This window comes from Eumetopias jubatus, unplaced genomic scaffold (genome assembly GCF_037043125.1).
Source record: "Eumetopias jubatus isolate StellerSeaLion01/CBP00866 unplaced genomic scaffold, mEumJub1_p1.0 scaffold_6, whole genome shotgun sequence".
Classification (NCBI taxonomy): Eukaryota; Metazoa; Chordata; class Mammalia; order Carnivora; family Otariidae; genus Eumetopias; species Eumetopias jubatus.
The window spans coordinates 88,415,184-88,436,963 of NW_028274812.1; the positions used below are offsets into that span (position 1 = coordinate 88,415,184).

At 34.3% G+C, this 21,780-nt stretch overlaps 1 pseudogene; it reads right to left on the bottom strand.

Annotated features, from left to right (window-relative positions):
* Nucleotides 1-19,970: 19,970 nt before the first annotated feature.
* On the bottom strand, nt 19,971-21,780 carry LOC114204599 (importin subunit alpha-1 pseudogene; annotated as a pseudogene).

Sequence of the window (21,780 nt, forward strand, 5' to 3'; positions counted from 1 at the left end):
CACTATATTTGGGAGCCATTTTGAACAGCAAAATCACAAGCAAAAAGCACAGAAATGTGACACTAAATATACTGGAAAAAAAAAAAAGGATACTTTTTACAGTGGAAGAGCCGAAACAAGAAGGCAGAACATCACACTGGTCAGCTTTGCCTGGGAACTTGAGTAGCAGGCAACTCAAACTTTTCGCTACTCAACACATGTCTGAATGACAATGAAAGCATATGAGTATTGATTTTGGAATTAAAAATAAAATTTTATAAGGAAGCAAACAGGAATCCAGGAATAATTTGGATTGACTTGAAGTTATCTATAATAACTTCATTCTCATTATCTATAATGAGAGTGACAGAGTTGGAGAGAGGGTTAAATTTTTGCCTAAATGTGGCAAACTCCTGCATGACTAGAAAAAATATAACTTTACTTATAGCAGAAAAATGTTCACTTTTTCTTTCAGAGGCTGAAGCTAAAATATATCCTGACTTTTATCATAAGATTACCTTTCTGATTTCATCAAACAGATGGATGTACCCCAGTCTTTTCTCTTCACCCCTTCTATGCCTACATTGGAATTCTTCATGCACTAGGAAGTTGGCTATATCTTGTCCTTGGCTCTTGAGGTCAAATGGATTTGCCCATGTGGCCAAGCCCAGTAAAACTTTGCCTAGGTGTTCAGTCTTCAGATTGGACCACGGGTCTAGCCAATTCCAAACCCTTTCTCTGCATAACTATAACGTACTATTGGATAAATGACCCACTCATGACTGAAGCTGATGATCCAGAAGCAGCACATATGAAAACAAGATAACGAACTCCATTTTGTGCTACAGTCTGATTAGGATTTAGGCATTAAATATGTATTGACTTGACCAATTTACTTCCAGAAAGTTGGCATGCGTCTCCATTTCTTCTAGCACTCTATGAGGATATACTTTTGCCCATTGCATTCTCACTGAAACTTTTAGTTTTAACCTCATGATTTTATCATAAAACGCTTATCAAAATCCGATTTTTTTTTTCCTGGTGGAGGCTGAATTTGCTTTAATTAATTATTAGTTAAAAAAACTTTTTTTGTAAATTGTTATTTTTTATCCCCCCCTTTTTTTAATGGTATATGTTATTTATTTATAAATTTCCATTCTCAGATTGCTGATTGAGACTATTAAATTTGGTTTGTTTCTTTATGCCACAACCCTGGATTATACCTTTTCTTAATATTTTAGGAGTTGAAAATCATCTGATCTAGGAAACTAGAGACAAACATGCACTTGATTTACATCATAATCTGGAAATAAGAAACACATCGGAATACAATTTTATGTTAACCCCTCTCCCTACCTCACCCCAATTCTCTCCTACAAAAAAGCTTTCAAATCAAGCATTTACTATAGTATCAAGCAGAACACCATCTTTCATTAACATAAAGTACAAAAATTGCCTATGTGAAAATTAGGAAAAGTAAGGGAATCAAAGTGTGATTTATTTCTTCAACTGCTTTTACTATTTTTTGATTTTGTGGTGACATAAGCCTTTGTTCTCAGAACAATTACTTCCAGGTCCTTTCCTGCCACACTGCTAGTAAAAAGTTTTACCACTTGAAGATTCATCTCCACCCAATCTCTAAACCAGTATTAAACCTCTGTGGTTGTATACTTAAGCATCTTCCCTACATATAGGCTCCAAAATTGAATTGCTCTTCAATGACTGAGTGCTTATGGACCCATGATTTGGCATTTCCCCAGTAGACCAGGACTCCTCTTTTTCAGAAGCCCCACCATAACATCTCTTTCTATTTTCTTGTATAGGGTCCTACTGGTATTAAAGCTGACCTCATTTTGCCATCTATCGCTTGCCTAATCCATGAAAATCACCTTGAGTCACAATCTTCAAAACACTATTTTCAAAGCATTCCAGCAAAACTGAGCTCCTTTTCATTGAAATTATTTCATGCACTTTCTTAGCTTAATCATACAGATATTTTATTTTTTATTGTTTAAGATTTTTTAAAATATTTTATTTATTTACTTTTTATTGTATTTATTATTTATTTATTTATTTATTTATTTATTTATTTATTTGAGAGAGAGAGAGAGAGAGAGAGAGAGAGAGAAAGCATAAGCCTGGGGGAGGGAGAAGGACAAGCAGTCTCTGTGTTGAGCATGAGCCCCACACGCCTTGATCTCGACTGTGAGAACATGACCTAAACCAAAATCAAGATTTGTATGCTTAACTGACTCAGCCACACAGGGGCCCTGATCATACAGATATTTTAAACATTTAAGTATTTATAATGCTCTATCAGACTACACAACTTACTATTTTATTTTGTTAGTAAATAATGACCATATGTATTGCTATTCCATCTGTTACTGACTATTCTATTTTTACCTTAGGAATAATGCTAATTAACATTTATTCATTTATTATTATTATATAAATATATTAAATATGATTATAGATATAGGTACCAAAAATCATTCTTGTTTGCATTTCTGCACATTTATGTAGAAAAACATTAGTAGATATTTTGCTCTGTATTATCTTTTCAAAAATGTTTTATAATGTTCATCCATGAAAGACAGAGTATCTCTCTCTGGAGCAGATTTGCTTAATGTCCAAGAAAATAAGATATTTTCCTCTATGGCAATTTGGTCAGGTTTGCTAGCAGCCCCATATATAAGATCAGGGTTTCCTAACCTCAGGGTTTTTTCTATAACACATAGTACTAAATGTGTAGGTTGTCTGGCACTCACCACATAACACCAAAGTTTGGGATTCAAGGAACCAGTACAATAATGTTACTCTGGCTATTGTTATCTGTTAGTATAAACTGTCCTTTGATTTTTAACCTACAGTCTCATATCTTCTTCGAGCTTTATGTTGCATCCTCTTATTTCTCAAACCATTTATTTATACCCTCAATGTAATACTTGTAACTTTAGTAATATGTTTTCACATGTAGCTTTCTTTAATCTCCATGTAGATGATAAACACTTTGAGGGCAGAGTCTAAATCACATGCATCCTATTTTTCTACCAGGATATCAAATGAATCCAGTCCACATTGAAAATTAATATCTGATAAAATTACTCTAAATGCTCAACATATTCTAAAACCCAGATACATTGGGCCAATGAATAAATAATTTTGGACATACTTATTTTAAGATGTTTCAAAGCTTAATTTTTGTAATTGTTTTCTGTTGTAGCCTTTCATCATTTTAGGGAAAAGTAGATACTTATTTCTACAAATGTACAAATAATGTTACTTAAATTAGGAAAACTTCCCCAAAATAATTGTTCTTGTGATACATATAGTATGAAAGATGTCCACAAATCTGGGCATCTTTCCAATCGTGCATGCTTGACTTTCCCAAATGTGGTATCATAGAACAGTAAGTTAATAATTATGAACACAAGAGCATTCTTTATATTATAATGTGAATACCATCAATAGTAATTATAACTAGGAAGCAATATTCCTGGCAACCTCAGAAATCTTTATCTAATTAGATTTATGCTTCAATTTATGTGTCTGAATCCTAGAGTTTTATTTAAGGAATTTGTGTTTGCAACTGACCAAGTACTCAAAGTAATTTTATAGTTCAAAAACACTTTCATAATTATAAAATATGTAAATGGAAGTAGTTTAGTTTTAGATATTCTATGTTTCAGAAGTTTCTAGAACTATGACAAATAATTTTAAGCATAAAATAGATAGCTACTAATTGAAATGTCATTGTGCCAAAAAAGTAGAATATAGGTACACTAGGGTAAAAAACATAGAATGGAAATATAGTTTAACTAATTGTTAGAGACACGTGAAATTAGTCCATCAAAAATAGGTAGCTGAGTAAGATGTGGCACAGACCTTAATGATTTAAGACTTTACTTGTAGATTAGTCTTCAAATTGTTCATGTTAAAATTAAGCTTATGCTTCAGAAGACACATCAACTATTCTTGATCCTCTTTTATTTTGAAATCATGGAAGCTATCAAAATCAGAAGAGTTTATAAGTAAGTATCAATTTGTATATCATATAGCAATTTGATAGAAATTTCCCAACTTGTTTCAAAAATTACAAAATATCAATTTAGATATTTAATTTAACATCATAAACTGTATAAACAAACTGGTGTTAAAAAATAAACTAGCACTCTGTGATGATAGAATGAGCACCCTGTCATAGAATTAACTAATAGTATCTATAAAAATTATCTCAGAAATTTTTAATTTTTTTATCTGTTTGATTCCATTTTTCATAATTTGTGTCATAGTAATACTTGAAAATAAAATTAAGAGGTAATTTTAATCCATATAAGACTGAAATTGAGTTAATTGACATGGAATTACTACTTTTGAATGAAATCTGTAATTAGTTTTGGGGATAATTATCGTGCAAATATGTGGCACCATTGAACTTATAGTTCTTTTTTGTCATTACCAGACAATCAATATTCCATAATATCATGTTTCTTATATAACAAAGGAAATGTGCATTTTTAGAGAAAACGAATCACAATTAATTGTAAAATGTGCAACAGATGGTGGAACTTATAATCATTCTATCAGACTAATAGTATACTGTCTGCATTTTGGAATTTGTTTTTCCCAAAAGATGATGCTGGGTTGAAGCCATATTGACAGCTGGTACATTGCTAATATAGTTAGTTTGATATACCTCATCTATTAAATCTTGTACATTTTCCAAAATAACAGATGACAAGTGCAATTGACCACCTGGGGAAAGGCAATTTCAATAGAAAGAGAAAATTGATCTTCTCTTTTGGTGATTGTCGAGTTGCTTACTGCTTTTCCTAGTTTGGGTGACATTATTAACAAGGAGCATATTATTTGCTTCAAAAAGTACACATTTTTGAACACAGATCATGATTAAGAGTAATCTATGGACAGCTAACAGATGTGTTACCTATCATAATTCTTAAAAATGTAAACATGTTTTGTGGAATATCAGTTCAAATGAGCATTTACAATATATGTTTTACAGATGTTACAATGAATTATCAATTAGATAATGAGTTTCTTTAATATAAACGATAAAACGTATCTTACAGATAGTTGTATGGTATATAATCATTTTTAATTGCAGAAAGTGAATATCTATTTGTTGCAAGGAAAAATTTATAATGTCTTACGCTTTCAGATTGAATATAATTTATTATGAAGTTTCTTTGGCTTCAGTAAGAATAGACAATAGATAATTAAGACAAAAAATAATGGATTCTAATGGCATGAAAACTATATGCTATTAAACTGTGATTTTAACTTGGTTGTATCACTGAGGACTGCACAGGTACGTAAATAAGAACTCCTATGTCAGTAAACAGCTATTCCTAAGAATCTTATGTATTCAAGAATTGGTAAAAAGTCAAGACCTACTATAATATTATTAGATAATAAACAGTTCTGTTTCTAACATGGTAATATTATTTCTTCTCAAAATTTCCAAAATAGGAAAAATCCATTTTAATCATAAATAAATTGCATATCTTAACAATATAGACACACATTCAAGCAACAGAAGACTTTAATAATAATGAAATATTTTCATTCACATGAGATATATGCCCAAGCTAATTGAATTTAAAATATGTGAAATAGGGGCTCCTGGGTGGCTCAGTCATTAAGCATCTGCCTTGGGCTCAGGTCATGATCCCAGGGTCCTGGGATCGAGCCCCGCATTGGCCTCCCTGCTCCGCGGGAAGCCTGCTTCTCCCTCTCCCACTCCCCCTGCTTGTGTTCCCTCTCTCGTTGTGTCTCTCTCTGTCAAATAAATAAATAAAAATCTTAAAAAATAATAATAATAAAAAATAAAATATGTGAAATAAAAGATTTGGAGGGTGTAAAATTCTTTAACGGAACAATAACTTTGTTATAGAAATATTTAAATATTAAACTAATGTCATATATTTGTTTTGTGACTTAATATAACTGAACAAGAGCATCTGAGTTTTATGTTGTTTATTATTTATCAGAATTTTAATGCTTACATCATATGAAATATAAATGGAAATGGCAATAAAAATCCTGTAAACCAACAGATGGATGCTTTTAGTCAATAAAACAATTTATTCATACAAGACTATATTTATTTCTCTGGGTTTTTCAATCAATTGACTAGATGTAATCAAAATGTGAATATAATTCTAGCTATATTACACAACCTTCAAACACTTCAATTAAGCATTTTTTCAATGTTTAAAATTCTATTTAAATATAATAGTTTATGATAGTGTTTTACTTTATGATAGTATTTTAATTCTAATATTGATTTTAAGAATATGAATACTATTCAAGTTTAAGTGTGCAATTATTTCCTCATGCCTACAACAAATTTAATTTTAACTAAAACAATATCTTATAATTAATGCACAATCCCCATTGTAAATCTTAATATGTGTTTTGGAATATAACTAAATTAATTTATATTAAATATACAATGGTTTACTGTACATCTTAATTCAATAAATATCATAATATAATGTATAAGAACCTGTGAAATTAAAAAATGGTAAAATTAAACTAATTGCAATATGTAAACAATGAATAGTTAAATAATACATGAGTGGGAAAAATACATGAAGCTAAATTTCAGAATATTTGCGGTTATGTAAACAAATTATCATGAAATTCCCATAAACTTATTATTCTCTATAGACCTCTATAGGAATGATGAAGCGGGACTTTGAAATGAAATAATGTCATTCAAAGTAGTGGGTCAGCTATCACTGTTATTAACAAAATTTTGTGTTTCCAATTAGAGTTTAAAAATTTGTCACTTTAAGTCTACAGAGACTGTAGAGTTCTTCTGGCATGGAGGGGTAAGTCTACTAAAGCCTATATTCCTCACTAATTATAACTAAAAATTTTATGCAATAGGCAAAATGTAACTACTGAACAATTCTGAAAAAAGAACAGTTTAATAGTAGAAGGGAGTCAAAGCTTGGAGAAATGATCTACAAAGCATGTGTATCCCATTTTCTCCTTTTCTCTGGATGATTTGCCCCTAAGGTGGTACTAGTCTCAGAGCTGTGGGAAGGAGCAAGTGGCTGAAATGGCTAGAAATCCATTTTTCTGGGAGCACTTGGATGGCTCAGTTGTTAAGCCTCTGCCTTTGGCTCAGGTCATGATCCCAGGGTCCTGGGATTGAGCCCTGGATCAGGCTCCCTGCTCAACGGGGAGCCTGCTACTCCATCTCCCTCTGCTGGGCCCCCTGTTAGTACTCTCTTGCTCTCTGTCAAATAAATAAATAAAGTCTTAAAAAAAAAAAAGAAAAGAAATCCATTTTTCTGACCAGAGGAACCAGGAAGAAAGGTACCAAAAGGCCAGGCTGGGATGGGGAGGGGTTGAAATCACAGAGAGGAAATATTGCTGTGTAGGACCCAAAGCAGCTCAGCAAAGCATCAGTTAAAAAATAATCCAATTAAAAATGGACAAAATACTTGAATACATATTTCTCCAAAGAGGACATACAAGTGGCTGATAAGCACATGAAAAGTTATTCAACATCATTAGTTTCTAGGGAAATGCAAATAAAAATAACAGGTAACACTTCACACGTACCATGATGGCTGTCACCAAAAATATAGGCAATAACAAGTTTTGACAAGGCTATGGATAAAGTGGAACCAACCCTACATTGCTGGTGGGAATGCAAAATAGTGCATCCTCTTTGGGAAACAGTTTAGCAGTTTCTCAAAAAGTTAAACATGAAATTATCATATGATCTAGTACTTCCTTTCTTAAGTATGTAACCAAGAAAATAGAAAGTATATGTTCATACAAAAACTTATACATGAATATTCACAGCAGAATTATGCATATTAGCCACAAAGTGGAAGAAACCCAAATGTCCATCAACAGATGATTGGATAAACAGAAAATAGAATAACCATAAAAATGGGATTTTTTTAGTTATAAGAAGGAATGGAGTACTGATACATGCTACAATATTGGTGATCTTGAAAACATTATGCTAAGTAGACAAGGCAGGGACAAAATCTCACAGATTTTATGATCCCATTTATATGAAATATCCAAAATAGGCATATCCATAGAAACAGGAAGTAGATCAGTCTGGGGGAAAGGGAGATGGTAGTGATTGCTCTTAGGTATGTAGTTTCATTGTGGGGTGATGAAAATATTCTGGAATTAGAAAATGGTGATGCTTAACCAGCTTTGCAAATAAACTAAAAAAATTAAAATGTACACCTTTTGTAAAAATTTATATGTGAATTATTCCTCAGTAAAAATATAAGTGGTATAAACACAGCAATTAAAGCTGAACATTGGATTAAATAAGTCCAAACTATGAACACTATACAAGAAACCTGTATTAAATATAAAGAATACTTAAGTTTAAAGTAAATATTGGCAAAAGCTAAACTGTACAAGTAATAATCAAAATAAAACTAAAGTGGCCATATTAATACCAGAGCAAGTGGACTTTAGAAAAATGAATATTTTTAGCAATTAGGAGGAATGTTACATAAAGATAAAATAAATTCATGAAAAAGACATTAAAGTCTTAAATGCAAATGTATATAAAAATGTTTACTGTTAACTCATCTTTATTTCTACTTTAAAAAATATTATATCTGTCATAGTGTTAGGTATGATAGTGCAGGAAAGAATATAGACATCGGTGTTAGATTTTGTGTTTAATCCTCTGGGAAATATCCAATTTATAGGCAAGAGGCATCATTGAAAATCCATGAGATAGACATCAAGATACTGCCATATTCCGATGTTTATTCTTGAAACCCGAGCATAGAATGAAGTAAATGGAAGCTATGCTCCAGTCTGCCTCTTGAATACCATGAACTGAAATATTTACTGACAATTCCCAAGTAAAATCTACCATTGAATTATCTTTTCCCCCTTGTTTATATCTGGAAAAAAATACACAACTACATTAAAAATATAGTAAAGAGAATCAAGACAAGTTGCTCTACATCAGTCTTCAAAAAGCAGAGGATTATTCCATCCACCCGATGAAAGACAGGATTATAAACTCTCTAGTTGTCTGTATGACATCAGACTTTCTCCACACTCAACATCGATGTGTTTTTATCATTACATACCATTCATTCTTGTCAAATGTCAAAATTAGGTCCTGAAAAGAACCCGGTGTTTTATTGAAGTGATACTTGCTAAAGTAGAACTTTGCTTGCAGGACATGTACAGAACATGGAGAACAGCAGAATACCTAAGCACATGCTCTGTTCCGAGATGAAAAAAAGGATAGTCCCAAACAAGCAGAACAGAAAAAGTATTCAAAAGAAACACTGAAGCACAAAGTCATACAGTGAATTCCAGTCCCAGATTGACATAAATCAGACGTGAAAGAAAGACAAACCCTGTGTGCAGCCATTAGGAATATGGAGGTGATTAGCTGCAAAGTTTTCAGACTACTAGACATACAGACTACAAATGGCAACAGGCCCTGGAGTCAACTGCTACAGACACAAGATCACCCTTCTGTACATTAAGTTTACTTGTCAGACGTGTTTATATGTTTTGTGTGTGTGTGTGTGTGTGTGTATGGCGAGGGTTGGTGTGTGCACATGCTTGCACACATGCATGTGCTCATTTTGACACGTTTGGACATCAAGAGAAGTTAGTAGTAGGGTGGAAAGTGACTGATATCAGATGAAAAACTAGTTCAGAAGGTCCTGAAATGTGTTTACTTACACTAGTTGCACATAATAAATACAGGTACCATCACTAAGTCCTTGCACGTAAAAGAGAATGCTAAAATGTGACATTATTATTGAAACAAATGACATGGGCTCATGTCTTCATTATTCATTTCTCGTCATCTTATTAGGCACACCCTTGTAAATTGATTCTGAAAGCTTGATATACACAATTTTACTCTGTAAATATGAAAATCCGCCTCTCCAAGATCAGTCTAGACTTAGAGTTTAAAATCCTATTTACCTTAGTGTAACCTCTCCTAATATACTACCTGCGTGATTTGGTAGCAGTTCTAAAAATGAGATAATCTTAAGAACTAAGGCATCACACACAAATGTGGTTATTTAAATTAGTATTTGTTTGAAAGAACTATTAATTTGAACACTATTCTCTCCAGCAGGGCCTTAGTTTCAATACAATCAATACTGACACTACCAGCATCCAGCTGACCAGGAGACTAATTCTGGTTGATACTTGAGTTGTGCCAATCAGATCATTTTTCATGTCTCTGTGTTTTGAACTCTTTCTCTGCCCACTTCCTCTTCTTTGTTAATGTGCCTTAGAAATTTCAGCTGTTTCACAGTTCTTTATTCTGCCTCCTCAACTTGGCAGAATGGGTGCCACTGACCAAAAGTATCTGCATCAGGAAGCCATATTTTTGGTGGTGCGTCTCATGCTGTGAGTTTCTCTTCCCCGAGAGGTAAAAGTCCCTACATTGCTTGATATACAATGTCCAAAAATATGTGCTTCATATATTTTGTTTAGTACTATATTTGTTTATTGCAATAGTCTTGTACTGGATAGTTTCTCATGGCCAGAAATAGATACCCCTGGTCACTATTTCCCAGGGGGAGAAAAGTTGCCTACTAGGTCATTCTAAAATACATCTAGAGTTAATTTGTATCTCACAGAAATCCTTGGCCATTGGCTATGCAGTTTCTCCCTAGCAATTTTATGAGTCTCACAATAATATAATAGCACCATTTTACATGATTTTTTTTTTTTGGACTCCACAATCACATTTTTCCCAGGGCTTTCCTACATTTTGTGCCTCATCTGTACTAAAAATTTTACTTATGTTATCATCTCTAATATTCAATATTATGCTATGAGTTTAAAAATGCTGTATTTTATTGATTATATCCATTGATTATGGACATTGACTATGTCCATTTTTCACATTTTAGCAATTCTGAAATCACTCACCAGCTCAAAAATCAGTTGCATTTTATATTACTGTTGGCCAGGTGGTAGTCATGTCAAATCCGGCATTGCCTGGCTTGTCAGAGCTTAGTCGTTACTCTAGAGGCGGATGACCATAACTCCTCAGTACATCAGTCTCCAAATCATTAAGGGATCATTTGAGTGAGGACTAGGAGTACTTGTTATTATCTGAAAATCTGTTAATAGCTACGGGTTTTCATAAACATCCACTATTGTGGGATGCAAATTATTCAGAGAAGTCTGACCCAGAAAATAAAAAATGATTGAAAAACTTTACCTAGTATATGTCATTCATATTTTCTTTTTTATATATGTACAAGAGTGCTATAAATTTTTAAATCTATTGCTAAATAAGCCTAAACTAACTTCCTAGGAGTTTGAAATATTGTAGTGATAATGTATTTTAATTCATTATTTTATATCAGTGTTTTTCTCTTTTTTCTAAGTAGTACCAAAATTCTATTCAATTGTATTTTAAAATAGTTTAAATGTACTATATCCATGTATTTATATATGAAAAAACATAGGAACAAAATGGGTTCTTATTTAGCCTCTGGTGATGGTGTCCTCAGAAAGTGGATTTCTAAAAGTTTCCCCAGCAGACAAGAATAAAAAAAGCCTGAGGCGCCTGGGTGGCTTAGTTGGTTAAGCGACTACCTTTGGCTCCGGTCATGATCCGGGGGTGCTGCAATCGAGTCCCACGTCGGGCTAATAATAAACAAATAAAATCTTAAAAAAAAAAAGAAAGCCTATAAATGTATTTTTAGGTAGACAATAAAATCTTAAAAATTAAATCTGGCTACAAAAGACTTTCATAATAAAGTGAATCTGAGAAATTAAATATTTTGGAAGGAAACAATCAAATTAGAGCCAACATTTGTACCTATATGAAATCAAATATTAAAATTATGAATGTATATTAAAATTATGAATGTATAAATGTTAAGCATTTCCCAGTGACACAGAAAACTAAGTTCTGCACTTCTTAAAATACTAGCTCAAGACTAGTTCTCTTCTTTGAGAACTTTTAGTCATGAATCAACATCTTTGCCATATTTTTTGTACCTTTCTCCAATTTCACACACTAGATTGAATGTTTCCCTGAAATGATGTCTTTGAAGTTGCTTAAAATGTGCCTCCAAGTCTTCATTTTCTTTATAGTACCGCTTGTCCTTTAAATAAATGAGATAAGGAGAATAAAACTGAGTATGCTCACTTTAGGCATCATTTTTTTCTATCTTTGCCAACAATGTATTTAATATTGGTTCACTTTGCGAATTTCGTAAGCCTATCTTTAAATTAGCCAATAAAGAAATAACCTCCCTTCTGTAACCCTGAGTTTAGTATTATATGCTGACTAATTGAACATAATAATAAAAAATAATAATAATTTAGAAAGAAAGAAAGAAAAAGAAAAAAGAAAGAAAGAAAGAAAGAAAGAAAAAGAAAGAAAGAAAGAAAGAAAGAAAGAAAGAAAGAAAGAAAGAAAGAAAGAAAGAAAGAAAGAAAGAAAGAAAGAAAGAAAGAAAGAAAGAAAGAAAGAAAGAAAGAAAGAAAGAAAGAAAGAAAGAAAGAAAGAAAGAAAGAAAGAAAGAAAGAAAGAAAGAAAGAAAGAAAGAAAAAGAAAGAAAGAAAGAAAGAAACCTACTCCAAACCAATGTTAAATTAATGACACTATTTTTCCAGGCAAGGGAGATGAAAAAGGTCCAACTGAAGGGTGCCTTGTAGGAACCTTTTTAGGAATTAGCACTCTGAAGAGCGAGCTTAGTCGATGGAAAGCTGACGTCCCTCTGCCAGCGCAAAAGTGAAAGTCCTGTGTAGGTAAACACACCGCGAGGGGTAGCGGCGCTGGTGTTGAGGGACAAGATCATCTTGAGGCCGATGTCTGGTTTTCGTCACTTTCGTGTAAGAGAGTCGCCTTTACAGAGGCAGGAGCTCATTGTCCCAAAGTCTTTGGAGAGCTATTTTAGATCAGCAGAGTTTAGCTTTGCCCAGACTACCGCTCAGAGAGTCCTCACAAACTCTTGGTATTTATAGTCTACATGTCTGTCTGCCATAGATGTTTCTTGGTATGTTTTATTGATAAGCCCCCGGCGGGGCCCCTCAGCAACTGAGCTGCTGAGTTCTTATGGGTGAGAACAGATGAGATAATGATATCCTGACACAACCTACTTCATTGTTATATATCAAATCTTTATTTCTAAAACTACTTTTTTTTTTTCTCTTTGTCATTTTTTTTGGCATCATTTTTTAAATGGAATATATGGAGTTTGTGTCTATGAACCCAAGGACTTCTTATTAAGAGAATAAATTATCTGAAATGAATTAAAATACTTGTGTACTTTCACCCTCACACACAAATACACTTGGAGAGTAATTGAGTTATAGTTACACTATATCCAGTGTGCTAATAGATAGCATACACCCAAGTAGAAGCTACAGTAAAACCTGGCTTATGCCTTCAGGAAAACTTTTAGAGAAAGAGAAGTTATTCTCAAACAGATTTTCTGTCTTTTATCATGCCGCATCTAAGCCAAGGTATGACTCACTCCTCTTTCTAATTCTGTTTGCTTTTTTGTTTGTTTTGCCTTTTGGTGTGTAGTTCACGTTTTCCTTGTCACTTTTGGATTTCAGATAAGTATAAAATTATCTTTTTCACATGCTTTCCAAAGGTACTATATTTTTATGATCCCATTTTTTACAGTATAGATCTATGCAAATACAGAATCTTCCAGATATCTTATTCTCCTCCATATAAATGTTTTCCACAGTGCTTTCCAAGTATATTCCATTTTAAAAGTTGGCTACAATCACCATCAGATAGAATCATAGACAATAGTGGGCTTTTATGAGAAATAATTTCCTATGGGGGCATTCATATGAAAGAAGCCTCTCTCTGTATCATAAGAAATTTATTTCAAATTTCTCTTTTGTCTCCTTTTATTACATGTTTCTGGATTCTTGCATCTGGGGTAACTCTACATACCAACTTCTTTGGTAGGGTTTCAGTCTTCCAGGTATTTATCACTTGCAATCAAATCAAAAACATACACATGGTTAATTCATAAAATAATATCCAATAGTGAGATCTAACAAATTAATTTATATTTGCTTTGCAATGAGTTTTTTTTTATTTTGATCTTTCTGAGTTTTGATGTTTAATTCTTTAAGATAAATGTAAAACCATGGCAAATAATTCAGTCTAACAAACAGATTAAAAGCTCTCCAACAGCTTCATTTTCTGCCTATATTATTTTTATTTAATTTAATTAACAGTATTTTCATAATTCATGAAAGTTGCTTATCCTCAACAAAAATCCCAGTCTATAACAGTGCTTCTATTACATAGCTGCTAGTTTCACCATATCTTCATTTTAAAAATTATAAAAAATACATGTTTTGGTTTTAAATTCTTAAATCTTGCTGAACTTGTATAAACCAAATTTTATTTATGCCAATAGAATTATATCCTAGCATATCTGATGATGATGCTAATACAAAAAGTGAGGCTGAAACAAGTTAAAATGAACATATTTAAATGTAAGTCACTAGAGTTAACTAATGGTGTTTAAAATAAAAAGTTGAACTATATGCCCCTTTGACATGATTTTCCATATTAGAATAGCTTTTTCTAAGTATTCCCCTGCCCCACTTAAGAAAACTATGCAGTCATTTTAGACACAAAATACATACATATAAGCTAGATTCAACTTACGGATAGCCAGTCTACATAAGATTTTGTTATTTGCAGCATATTAACATAGATTCAGTAATTCTAATTACATTGTTTTATTTTATTGTTCTGTTTTCCCACGTAAGTCATTGTTTTATTCTCTTTTGACAATTTAACAAAATTTTTAGCCAAAAACCTATCATTTGAAAAATATGACAAAATATACCGTGGCATAGAAAATAGTGTATTGCTTTCCACAATATTACTTTATTTATTTATGTATTCATTTATTTGTTTTTAAGTTTTGAATTCATTTTTCAGAGTAAATATATGAATGAATTTCCAAACCCTACTGCAACATTTGTCAATACTATTTTGTGCCTGTTGCCAAATTAGAAAAACCACTAAAGTATCCATGGGCAAGCCAGGAAACTAATCATAAATGGAAAACTAAGGTCCAAAGCTATTATCTGTCATTTAAAAATATTTTATTTAATACACTTTAAAGGTTTGAGGCAAACCATTTTTTATAAAAAATGATTGGAGACATTAATTATATTAATGAGCTTAATGTGCATCTAGTAAGCGGACTACTTGTCCTCTGAAGGACTAGAAATGCTGCACTCATTAGTTTATTAGAGTTTTTTTTTTTTAGTTCTCCTCTTATAGGCTTATATAGAAAGAATAGTACCTTCCATTACTGATGGGCAAACTGAGGAAATTCAAATTTTTTTAATCTTTTATTGTTATGTTAATCACCATACATTCCATCATTAGTTTTTGATGTAGTGTTCCATGATCCATTGTGCATAACACCCAGTGCTCCACGCAGCATGTGCCCTCTTTAATACCCATCACCAGGCTAACCCATCCCTCCACCCCTCTCCCCTCTAGAACCCTCAGTTTGTTTTTCAGAGTCCATCGTCTCTCATGGTTCCTCTCCCCCTCTGACTTACCCCCTTCATTCTTCCCCTCCTGCTATCTTCTTTTTCTTTTTTCTTAACATATGTTGCATTATTTGTTTCAGAAGTACAGATCTGTGATTCAACAGTCTTGCACAATTCACAGCACTCACCATAGCACATACCCTCCCCAATGTCTATCACCCAGCCACCACATCCCTCCCACCCCCCACCACTCCAGCAACACTCAGTTTGTTCCTGAGATTAAGAATTCCTCGTATCAGTGAGGTCATATGATACATAGGAAATTCAAATTTAACTGCCTTCCCTAGGATTGATGTGAGACCCACTGGCATATATACACTGCTTTCAAGGATCATTTCTATAGTTTGTTATTAGAAGATAATTTTAAATTGCATGCCTGTGGGATGGCTCATTGTGATACATTTTAATTTTGCATACTATATATATTCTTGTGAAAGTTATAGAAAAGAGCTTTTTAAAAAGTGGATTTTTCTGGGCGCCTGGGTGGCTCAGATGGTTAAGCATCTGCCTTCGGCTCAGGTCATGATCCCAGGGTCCTGGGATCGAGTCCCGCATCGGGCTCCCTGCTCCTTGGGAGCCTGCTTCTCCCTCTGCTTCTCTCTCTCTCTCTCTCTGTCTCCCTCTCTCTCTCTCCTCCTCTGTCTCTCATGAATAAATAAATAAAATCTTTAAAAAAAAAAAAAGTGGATTTTTCTAATGCAAAACTGCAAAAATTGTATTTCACGTTTCACACTGGCTGGGTGACTATAGGAATGTTTTATTTATCTGATTTATTTTTAGCCCCATATAAAGATAGATGACAAAATATCTCTCCTATGAATACCTAGCATTTCAGTCACGCATTGCATTTTGGTCAGACATGTTATTTATCGGGGCTACACAGGATACAGCTAGTGACAGAAGCAGAGATAGATCCTTGGTGTATGTACTTAAGATAACTTTTCTGAGTAGTTAATAATCTGCATTTCATTTCTAAAAGAGTTTATATTCAAAATTCTCTTCCCTGTTTGACTAACCTCCTATTCTTCAATCCATCTGCCTCAACAGACTCTGCTTTTTTTGTTTGTTTGGTTTGTTTTTGTTTTTGTTTTTTTTGTTTAGATTTTATTTATTTATTTGAGAGAGAGAGAGAGGGAGAGCACAGAGGGAGCATGAGAGAGAGAAGCAAGCTCCCTGCCTAGCAGAGAGCCCGACGTGGGGCACGATATCATGACCTGAGCCGAAGGCAGACGCTTAACCCACTGAACCACCCAGGTGCCTCAGGCCCTGTTTTTAACAAGGAAATTCAGCCTTTTTATTTTTTCACCTCAGTCACTGGGAGAAGATATGTCCCTAAAGAAAATGACTCTTGTACAAGGTGTGGCTTAAGATCATTTAGTATTATTTAAAAGAACAAAACAAGCTGTCAAATTTATGAAATCAATAATAGACGATTTTAAGAAGGATTTTTTAAGTGAGCTTAGCCTAGTAAAGGGTTTCAAATTGTTTTTAACTGAAATGTGAACTGAATTCATAATATTTTGACATGTATTATGAAATGGCTTTCAGGCTAACTTGATAAATACAACAGACTATTTCATTCATACCATCCCACTCTTAAGTTTCAGCAAAAACAAGTATTTGGTATGCCAGACATTTAAAAGCAGAAGTCCTTTAGTTGCAGTTATTTGGATGAGGAGAAAAGAAAACAGGATGGCAGGAGTGATTCATCCTTCCAGCTTGTTCCAAAATAAGAACCAAAGTAGGAAAGTCTCAAGATCTGGCTGTTATTTCTGAGGAACGTACCTGGTAATCTACAGAGGTGATATTAATGAGCCCAGTTGATGTATAACTTCCCTGTATTGCTCATTTTTTGATGCTTGATATGTTCTTAGAAAAAACATTCACAGAGGGTGCCTAGGTGGCTCAGTCGTTGGGCGTCTGCCTTTGGCTCGGGTCCTGATCCCAGGGTCCTGGGATGGAGCCCCACATCTCTCGGGCTCCCTGCTCAGTGGGAAGCCTGCTTCTCCCTCTCCCACTCCCCCTGCCTTTGTTCCCTCTCTCGCTGTGTCTCTCTCTGTCAAATAAATAAAATCTTTAAAAAAACAAAAAAAAAGGAAAAGCATTCATGGAGATTTAGACTGGGTCTATGATTATGATCTAAGCAAACAATGCATGCACCTCAGTAGCATCACCTCCTTACAGGGTCTTAATTATCTTTTAATTCCCTAGGAACTTATAACGCCAGCTCCCAGGGATCAGAAGCTTTCATGATCTTAACTTTTGCTTCTCCTCTAAGACTTTTACATCCAAAGTGTTTAAATAAAATATGATGTTCTGGTTTGGATCTTGGAAAAGAAAGAGAACATCTGTGAAAGTTTTAGGAAGCATGAAGAAAGCCTGGAGTTTAATTAATATTATTTGTAATTACATTAAATTACTTAGTTTTGACAAATGTGCCATTGTTATATGTTAACATTAGAGTAGACTGAGTGAAAGGCATATGAGAACTCTCCATAATATCTTTGCAACTTTTCTGTAAATCTAAAAGTATTCCAAAATGAAAAAGTTAAAAAAAAGTATTGTTATTAACATTTCATTGGCTTATTTGAAGCTAAAACTGAGGCACGGGGGTGGCGCCTGAGTGGCTCAGTTGGTTAAGCATCTGCCTTGGGCTCAGGTCATGGTCCCGGGATCCTGGGATCGAGCCCCACACTGCGCTGCTTGCTCAGCGGCGAGCCTGCTTCTCCCTCTCCCACTCCCCCTGCTTGTGTTCCCTCTCTCGCTGTGTCTCTCTCTGTCAAATAAATAAATAAAATCTTTAAAAAACAAAAACAAGGGGTGCCTGGGTGGCTCAGTTGGTTAAGCGTCTGCCTTCGACTCAGGTCATGATCCCAGTGTCCTGGGATCCAGCCCCGCATTGGGCTCCCTGTTCAGCAGGAAGCCTGCTTCTCCCTCTCCCACTCCCCCTGCTTGTGTTCCCTCTCCCCCTGTGTCTCTCTCTGTCAATTAAATAAATAACAAATCTTAAAAAAAAAAAAAAAACTGAGGCATAGGAACAGAGATCTTAACTGCTCTGTCTGAAAGAAACAAATAAAACAACATATTTGGAGGTCAGAGAATGAGAATTAGTTTGCCTTTTTATTTTTTAAAAGAATTAATTATGTTAACCTTGTATTTGCTTATATGATTTTTCTTTTAAAACAAGTTATTCTTGCATCTCTAAAATGGTAGAGAATAACTTAAAAATGAAAAGCAATAAAACCCTCATTTAACTGTTACTCTTTAGTCTCTTCTACCAGAGACTACATCTTTAACTTTTTCTGATTTTAGTTTCCTGGTGGTTACTTCTATGTTTCAGCAATATGTATGTTTATAGCCTTGATCTTTATGTAATTATTAGATGTATAATTTTACTAGACTTAAAAAAGTCACAATTTTTTTGTAAATTTTTTGTAAAATACAAAAAATTAAAAATTTTCCTTTTCTAATAAAATTATAGCAATGCCTTTACATTCTTTACTAGACAACTTTATAATGTGTTGCTTCTCCAGAGAGTGTATCCTTCTAATCACCACTAAGTGACAAGAGGTAGCCCTCCTATCAATAATTCTCCCACTTTTCATTTTTTTCTCAGTCAACCAAAACTTATATTTTTATATTTTCCATGTTAAGGTGTATATTCTCCTCTGTAACCATAGTAACATTGCCAATGTTCTGTCTATGTTTATTCTAAAATATAATATCCAATATGATTTTGCTCTATAAGTATTATTTAATACAGGATCATGTACTATGATCTATTAATATTTACAAAACTCTCAGGTAAATGACCTTGAATATTCCTAGTGTGATATTCCATTAGATCTCTAATCTGCATTATAAATTTTTCAGAAGATACCATGGTTTTTGTTATCTTTATATTTGGATTTTGTTTTTTTTGTAATTTTTCTTTGCCTTTTTATCCCCTTGATATTTGTAATGTTTTTCTTTGTGTTTATGTCTTATTCAGTCATATCTTCTACCGTGCCTAAGATTCTACTCATGTACTTTGGTAGTCTGAATCCTATTTCCCCAAATCACCTTTACTCATGAGTTCTATACTCTGCAGCCAATCTGCAATTACTATTCTCTAGACCTGCTGCACACTTAGGCCCAAAATCTCCCCTTCTCTACTCTAGTCTGACTCCACCTGTTTATTTTTTTTTTAAGAAATTTTTAATTTTTTTAATGAAAAGGGTGTAATTTAATCTCTACTTACAGGACACCGCAAGACATGAGATTCCACATAAAAATAAGAAACCCACTGAGAGAAGCTTCATACAGTAGGTACCATTTGGAATGGGTCAAGTAGAGTTTCATTGTAAAAAGTGCTACAGTAACAAAACACATTTAAAAAGAGTTCTTAGTCGAGAAACAGTAAGACAAACTTATACCAAACTTGGTATACAACAAACAATTTTATGCTTCAGCTGTACAATCAAAAAGTTAAAGTTCCCAGGAGTGCCATCCTCAACTTGGAAGGGAGAGCTGTCAGAGGTAGTTTCTGGCACAACATTTTGATCTTCCTCTTCCTCAATAGAGATACTTCTTATTTAAGTTTAATGAAGCTTTGTATACAGACTCATTCTCATAGTTTTGCAGAGCTTCAATTTTGTCCAGACCTCCACATTTGTCAATCATACTAAGTTTCTCAGTTTCACCTAGCTTCTCAGCAGCCTGAAAGATGTTGGAATTGGCATCCAGAATAACTGGAATACTTTTGGTAACTTTTGCAGTTAAGAGGTTCATCAGTGGTTCTATTACGCCACAATGAATGAGGTATACAATCTGTTCATCTGTCCCGCCACTTGTATAGTTGTTGACAGCTTCCTTTTGTGTCTTAAAGTCTGCCTTAGAACCCCAGTGAGGGGGACGCCTGGGTGGCTCAGTCGTTAAGCTCTGCCTTTGGCTCAGGTCATGATCCCAGTGTCCTGGGATGGAGCCCTGCATCGGGCTCCCTGCCCAGCGGGAAGCCTGCTTCTCCCTCTCCTACTCCCCCTGCTTGTGTACCCTCTCTCGCTGTGTCTCTCACTCTCTCTGTCAAATAAATAAGTAAAAAATCTTTAAAAAAAAAAAAAAAGAACCCCAATGAGGAATGGGACTCATCCATGATTCACAGCTTGCTGTATCTGGTCCTGGTGACCAGCTGTGATATTTGACATTATCCATGTAGCTTCCTTTTGAATATCAGTTTTGGGGGTCATTAGCAGGCTGGGAAAGACAGCAAGTGCTCCTGCATCTATTACACCCTGAGTCTGTTCATCTGTCCCAGTGACAATATTTCCTTTGGCTCTTAGCACAAGAGTCACAATGGGCAACTCAGTAGCTCCTAGAAGCTTCACAAGTTGGGCACAACTTCTGTTTTCACAACCATTTCAATCCATTCATTTGGACCAACAATAAGGTAGGAAATGGCCCAGCAGGTATCTGCTAATACTTCTGGATCATCATGATTTAGGAGATGAACTAAAGTAGGAAGAATCTGCTCAACCTCATCTAACAGGATTCTTGTTGAGACAAAGGTTTGAAAGTGTTCAGTAAGGTTCTGTAAGTAACCACATGCTAAAGATGACATATCAGGAACTTCAAGGAAAGCCAACAGTGGGTCAACTGCCCATACTTGATAATCAAGTCTCAGAAAACCAAACAATCGTGTGCAATGTTTTTAGAGCCCATACAGCTTGTTCACTGATGTCGACACGGGGAGATGCCAACAGAGAAATGAATGCTGGGATAGCACTTCCATCTACCACAACCTTGGTCTGTTCTGATGTCCCAGAAGCAATGTTAGTGAGGGCCCAAGCAGATTCAAATTGAAGGGGACTACAATCAGTTCTGTCCAAGAAGGACACAAATTTTGAAATCAAAGGAACCTGATTATGTTGTCTGTGGGGGTTGTTTTCCCTAGAAACCAGTTTCCTAGTGGTTTGAGTAGCCTGGAGCTGGCATTCCAAGTGGTTGTTATTTATGCCTTTGACAATGTCATCAACAGACCGACTGACAGTGGCCTGGTTGTTGCGGTTTCCTGCAGTGGACAAGTAGCGTCACCAGGAAATGAGCTTGCATTTCTCCTTTTCAGCATCTGGTCGTCCTTCTTAGCTTTCCTCAGCTCCACATTAACTTCTATTCATTTCTTTACTTGTTCTTGAATCTATTAAGGTGGGCAGTTGGTGAAATAGCATTCTTATTGGTGGACAT